General features: G+C 39.6%; 1 long non-coding RNA gene across 2 annotated transcripts; it reads left to right on the top strand.

The window, feature by feature from the left end:
• Positions 1 to 3,438: 3,438 nt before the first annotated feature.
• Positions 3,439 to 4,768, top strand: LOC121715334. 2 transcript variants are annotated; one of them, XR_006033584.1, is made up of 3 exons: positions 3,439 to 3,449; positions 4,118 to 4,186; positions 4,706 to 4,768. It is a non-coding gene; the product is annotated as an uncharacterized LOC121715334 (long non-coding RNA). The 2 variants fall into 2 exon arrangements; XR_006033585.1 differs by lacking the exon at positions 3,439 to 3,449 and adding an exon at positions 3,631 to 3,655.
• The last annotated feature ends 2,488 nt before the right edge of the window (positions 4,769 to 7,256 follow it).

The following is a 7,256-nucleotide window of genomic DNA, read 5'->3' as shown; positions in this document are numbered from 1 at the left end:
CATTTAGCAGAGAGGTGTTGTTCTCACAGCTCCGTGGCGCAGGCTTGTAGTCAGTGATGGCCTGTATGCCCTGCCATAGGCTCTGTGCATCTCTGCTGTCTTTGAAGTGTGTTGTTATTTTGTCTGTGTAATCCTTTTTTGCCTTCCTGATGCCCTGGGACAGGTTAGCCCTCGCTGTTCTTAGGCCAGCTACATCTCCAGCTCTGAAGGCTTTGTCTCTGGCCCTCAGCAGTCTGTGGACGTCTCCTGTCAGCCATGGCTTCTGGTTGGCCCGAGTGGTGATGTGTTTTATTTCTGTAACATCATCGATGCATTTGGTGATGTAGGAGGTCACAGTGTCTGTGTATTCCTCAATGTCAATGTGGTTGTTGTGGGTGGCAGCTGTTTTGAAGATATCCCAGTCTGTTGTTTCAAAGCAGTCCTGAAGTTGTGAGACGGCCCCTGTGACACTAAGGCTACGTTTATACGGTGACGATGAAAAGAGAAGACGCAGTTCATTTTTTTATTCGCGTTTAGACGAGCATTCTCAGGGGGAAATCTTTGTTTATATGAAGACGCAAGAGTATGTGATATTCGATTGGATATGCATTCCAGACCGCTGGGTGGTGGTGTGATAGAACCCCGGTACGTCACGCGCAGACATTCTAATTTGACAGTTTAGCCAGAGAGGTAATCAAGGATCTTTGGTTTAGCCGTTTAGACGGAGACGCAACCCGGGTCGTCTTCAAAACTCTACACTCTGAAAGGAGTCTTCAGATTTTTGCGTCTTCAAGCCCCGATGGCGGGGTCGCCGTGTAAACGAAAGGCACTTATGATAAAATATTTTGTCGTCTTCCTTCGCAATTGTTCTCGTATAAACGGCCCCTTAATTGGACTTTATCTCTGACCACTTTCAAACCTTTTGAAATTTGATGTCAAGATCCAATGGTGTTGTTTTCTTAACCCTGGCGCCTAAAGTTTGCCATGCAGGTTGAAATAAGTTATGAGAGGAAAATATTTTTATTTGGTGTGAAACACACACATACCTGTTTTTAGGCTTTTTGTTTGTTTTTATAATTTGTATTAATATTTATTTTATCATTATTTTATTTATAAGCTAAGGTTGCTAGCACAGGTGTCTAACAAGAGATAAAAAGACTTGCACTCTCTGTTTGCAGTTTTGTGTAGTATTTGAAAAAAAAAAACATTGCATTTTCAGAAATAGCCATTCTTTTTTTAATTATTCTTTAACACTGACGTAGCCCTCTCCAATCAGATGACGTTGGCAGAAGTGGCCCCCAGCTCATTTGAGTTTGAGACCCCTGATCTGTGACTTAATGCAACTGGCTGGTTTGATAATGGAATTCTTCAGGCTATCTGTTTTCTTGTCATTAAATCCACAATCATTATGTCCTATTTACAAGGACAAGAACATTTTGCTATTGTATGAGCGAATTGTATAATATGTATTTTTCTATTGTATGAGCAAAATTATTTCTCAACTCATTTGGCATGGTAGTGTGTAGTAGGGATGTATTGTTGTGGATATTCAATATCCCATTATTTCTACCAGAAAGACTCAGTAGACAGAATAGAATCAGTTGACGATTTAATTAGTAAAGGAACGGCTTGGATGCAAGCATGATAGAGTCCTGAATAGGTAACAGTCTTTGGCGTAGGCCCCGTCTCGGATCCGTCCAGCGATGAGCGGATCTCGTCTCCTGCCGATGGATGAAGGCAGGGGCGGGGAGCCTACCCCCCACGACGAGACGGGGACCAACTGGTGGCGGTGGCTGAAGGAAGATGTGGTAGGCAGACCGTGCCCGATGGACGTGGACTGCTGGCAGAGGTGGCTGGAGGGGAGGTGGAGGGGACGTCAAAGTCAGCGTACTGAGAAGCAGAAGCAGTGTTAGGTGGTACATATTTAAAGAGCCCACTGAATTCCTATAGGCTAGCGCTGATTGAATGAGTGAATGATCAGATTGCAGGGCTTTCCCGAAAGTAGGCAAAGCTAAGATTGGCTCTGTGTAAGCATGGGAGGAGTAAGCTACACTACGAGTCTTCCTAGTAGAACTTTCGCTGAAGCTATCATTTACTGACACACACATTTTATATTTCTTTAAAGAGTCTGTCCTGCACTCAAATTACTATTTTTGTGATGGCCCAGTTCAGGGGTCGGCAATTAGTTTCAAAAGAGAAAAAAAAAACGTTATTGGCCGCAACAATATAATCCCTTTAAATGCAAGTAGTGTTCAGCCTATCTCAATTAGCTTTCAATTAGCTTTCAAGAATCAAGGACCCCCCCCCCCCCCCAGTAAAGCAATTAAAAAAAATATATATATATATATATAAAAATTATGGGTAAAATAAATAACAAATGTGTCAGATCAGAGCTGAGGTGATGATGAGGTGACGAGTTTATCAGTCTAACAGTAGATAGGATGAAACTGTTCCTCATTCTGGTTGTCTTTGCCTCAATGCTGCCTGTTGCCTGATGAAAGGGGGGGGGGGGGCAGTCTGTGTGCAGGATGAGTTTCAGCCTTCATGATGAGGGAAGCTCTGATTATATGTCCTCAGTGGGCAGGCTGCAGTCGATCCAGCAAATAAGTTTTCCCATATTTTATTCTAAGTTGGTCAGAACTTCTCAAACAAGTTGAGGAGTGGTCCCAAATAGGCTGCTGCGTCTTCAGGTTCATTCTAAATGGTTCTCATCTCCAATTCCCTTTTTACCTTGCTCAAACTGTTGCTCCACATTATAATAGTACAATCGTAATAATAACCATATACAATTATTATAAGGATCTTGCTGCTGGCTGTGTAAGCATGTAATGTGACATTTTTGTACAAATACAATGTCCTAAGGCAATTTCTTTGTTTCTTTGAGGATCACATAAAACACAAAACTACAAGCCCAATTTTCATGAAAGTTTGAAATCAGTAGCAATGGGAAAGGAATCTGAATCTGAATCTGAGAAGTTCTGAATCACTGGGAAACTCTTTTGCAATGCTGCATGACAGCATTTGACCTGCATGGAGATCTGCACTTTTGCAATGATCTACTACTGAGATGTCTTCAACATTGCATTTCCCTCTCACTGCAGATCAGACATCCCGCCGGTAATTCAGTCGCAGTGGTGGTGAAGAAAAATTAATTCATCTAAGCATTTAATTGAGCATTACATTGATCTGTTTTAGCCTATTCCACTACTTATGGCTTGGTAAAGGGACGCAAGGATGTGTCATATGACACATTCTAGCTGACATATAACATTTCTGTTTTTTACACATTTTACATGGTGTACAGGCTACATATTTTCAGAAGTTAATAATGTAAGGATTAACAATGATTAATGTATTATGGCTTAAAGCTTAACAATGATACAATGAAATTGTAAAACATATTTTACTTATTTCTATTTTCAAACAAAGCCCGGGAGTAGAGAGTGGCTAAAGGGCCGCATGCAGGCCTAGTTGATGCACGGGCATACTGTAGCACTTCCATTCTCACTTATTCTACCCTAAACTTGTACTTTAAATTAGATTCCTTATAATAAGTAAATCATTGCAATGTAGTGTAGATGTCAAATATAAAAAAATAATATATGACATTTTCAAATTAAAATGTAGATCTCATCCTATTTCAACAGATTTGTATGATGTTTCCTCTGAAACCCAAGTAGGTTGTAGCTTTACTGGTTTAGAATATCCTCAGATATGTTCATGTTTACCGATGCTGATAATACAATTGTAAGCTGTTATCTGCCTGTACCAATATCACACCGATAACATTGTGCATCCCTAGTGCAAGGCTTCTCTGTTTTGCTTTTATCCATATTTTGCTTTTGGCAACTGTTTCCATCCATTCCCCAGTAAGCATTACACAGTACAACTGCAGGTTACAGTAGCCTCCTGTCATCACTGGTAAACAGTGCCAATGTAGTACAAAACATATAATATAAGTATGATAGTATGAGCATTATCACAAGGAGAAACCTAACATACCATGGATTGGGAGTTGATAAGTTGAATTAGTTTCAATTAATTTGATTAGTTTCATCAGAAGGAGCAGTAATGTATTTGTTAACATTCAGTGATTTTGTCAAGTTGACCTTGTAACAACATTGTTTTGTTCCTCTAGAACACTTTGGTGAATGTGGAGCCCTATAGCGGAATTTGATTGTTTGTTATTGCCTTAGTGCAGATAAAGGTAAATAAATTAATTTAATATGGTGTTTTTTTAAAGGAAATGCAGACTTGAAAAGTATTGTGTACAGTTGTAATTCTGTAGGCCTAGATCAGAAGTATAACATGTGCCCAGTGGAGAAATTCAGTTCTCATTAGAACACGGGTATTTTTCCAATGACTGAAAATGAAACGGGCATAACTATTAATATTTGAAAAGTGACTGATTGATAGGGAGTGTTATCCTTATTGTTTAATGACAATTGTTATCCTTATTGTTTAATGACAATTGTTCTTATCAATGACACATAGAAACAAACATGGGGCTTATGGCATATGTGGGACATGGAGAGGAAGGTGAACAAGCTTAGGGAATTCAGGCAAACCTATAGTTTGCATTTTAATGTAGATGGATTTTGAGATGAGTGAGGTGAGCAGATGCAGAACACAGTAAACACAGACAGAGACTGCAGAAGCACAGACGTGTTGGGGCTTTGGTCTGTTTTCTAATCACAGACTGATGTTAATGTCTGTGATCCTGCAGGCCACCACCACAGAACTGACCTCCTGAGACTGAAGATGAGTGCTGATCAAAAATCAGGTACAACAACAACACACTTTCAACTAACTAATCAGATACACCAACACACTTTCAACTGACTAATTAGATACATCAACACCCTTTCAACTAATCAGATACATCAACACACTTTCAACTAACTACCGGTAATCAGATACATCAACACACTTCCAACTAACTAATCAGATACATCAACATACTTCCAACTAATTAATTAGATACATCAACACACTTTCAACTAACTAATCAGATACAACATCACTCTTTCCATCTGACCTTTACCCTCTCTAACACTATTTCTCTTTGACCTTGTGTTTGGCTGAAATGAAGTAGGACCAGGGTGCAATTTGTGAAAGCATCAAAGGATCCCTATTATATGCTGTGCTGTCACAGTTTCACTCAATGAAAGTCAAAGTTGAAGAAGACAATTGTCTGAACCGTTTCTGTTATAACTGTTTACGATATTTTTGGCAGCTGTAACATACTTTAAGCCCTGACATATATTTACAACAATGTTTTGACCTTAAACAAGCCAACAGCTAAAGTATGTTTTTCTCTGATGTTCTCCATTTAACAGTTTTTATTCATGAGAAAAGTGTACTGAGAAATTACAGTTCATGATTAGGTCAGTGATGTAATAAAAAAAAAAAAAAACACAAGTAGGTTCACGATTTAAAGGAAACGTATGTAAGAAATGTATTTCAACTAATCATAAAATGGCCCTGAAATGTCACTAGACATTAAGAAATCATGTTAATTTCAAATACTTATATCACTGACAACAGTAGTCCGGCCAAGATATTGTCATTTAAAAAGTGAAGTTGCAGCCCTCAACGGATGTTGATGTTGTGTTTTCTCATGTCATGTTGTGTTTTGGCCTGATGCGCCACCCTCCACCTATCTACTAATCACAAAGTCAGTAGTGTTTTGGTAGCCTGACGAACCAGACCCACATTAAAATGTAGGGTCTGGGCACTCACCGTTCGCAGTGCTCAGTCCGAGGGGCAGGATAATCAGTTGTCTTTCAAATTCCCTCTGCGCACACAACGGAGAGGGAGAGAGAGAGGAGTGGTGCGTGTGTGCCTGCAAGCGCATCCAAGACAGAGCATCCTGGTCTGTTTTGCTAAATCAACCAATCAGTTTTCAGTGTAGGTGGGCTTATATCTCTTTTCTCCTGAACTTAAAGGAACCATATGTAAGATTGTGGCCAAAACTGGTACTGCAATCACTTTCAAATTACTGTAGAGCGGTGTATCCCCTCCCCCTCCCTCCTGACTCGAGGTTGCCAACCCAGATGCCGAAACACTACTGACTTTGTAATTAGTAGATAGGTAGAGGGTGGCACATCAGGCCAAAACACAACATGACATGACAAAACACAACATCAACATCAGTTGAGGGCTGCAACTTCACTTTTTAAATGACAATATCCTGGCCAGACTACTGTTGTAGTCTACTATAAGCATTTGAAATTAACATGATTTCTTAATGTCTAGTGACATATCAGGGCCATTTTATGATTAGTTGAAATACATTTCTTACATACGGTTCCTTTAATTAATCAGTGTATCTAGGAACAGTAATAACTAATAACTTAGTAAAAACGAATAAAGTAACTTGTAATCTTAGTTACTTTTAAAATCAAGTAATCAGTAAAGTAACTAAGTTACTTTTTAAAGGAGTAATCAGTAATCAGATTACTTTTTCAAGGTAACTGTGGCAACACTGGTCTTGGCTATACCAGGCTATACAGGCTACCCTAAGCACTGTTTGACATGGCATTTTTGCTTATTTAACGCTTACGCTAGACTAGGTTTCATTAGGCTAAACGAAGACACAACAGTGAGCCTAATTTATCAGTTTATCCATGTATTAATTTCAACAGCAAATAGCCTACATTGGCCTGTAGGCTAGGGCTCAAGTCCATTGGTAATGCTCATGTAGGTCTTCAAAGCCTCCCAGAACATAGGCTAGAACACGTAGGCCTACTCATAAGTGTCAGGACGCAGCAATGTCTCCCTCTGCATCTAAGGTTCTGATCTCGAGCTGACATTATCAATCGCTTGGCACCTTGATGCAAGCTGAACTGTGTTTGATAGCCCTCTATCTCTACATCCGCTGATAAATTGTGATTACCAACACCGCGCGCCAATATGTATCAGCCCCCGCCCCCACGCGTGGTTCAGCCCAACAAAAACAGTAAAAAAAACCCCGGCAAAAATCCAATATTAACTGAATTTTACTTTTGTTTCCAATCCAGTTTCTGTTTTCTTTATCTTGCGTGACTAATGACACATTTAGAAAATAGCAGCAATTATCTATTTGCTGACCAGTTAAAAAAAAATTGAAAATTGGATTATTGAACACATTTTTTATTTGGATCAGATGGATGGAGCAAATAGAACAAAACACTGCAAAGCGTTACACGGACCCTGCGCACTCTATTTCAGCGCTTGTTTGTTGCTAAAGGAGGAGGACGCACGGTCCGTGTAACGCTTTGCAGTGCTTTGTTCTA

This window comes from Alosa sapidissima, chromosome 8 (assembly GCF_018492685.1).
Source record: "Alosa sapidissima isolate fAloSap1 chromosome 8, fAloSap1.pri, whole genome shotgun sequence".
Classification (NCBI taxonomy): domain Eukaryota; kingdom Metazoa; phylum Chordata; class Actinopteri; order Clupeiformes; family Clupeidae; genus Alosa; species Alosa sapidissima.
This window is presented reverse-complemented; position numbering and strand designations above follow the sequence as displayed.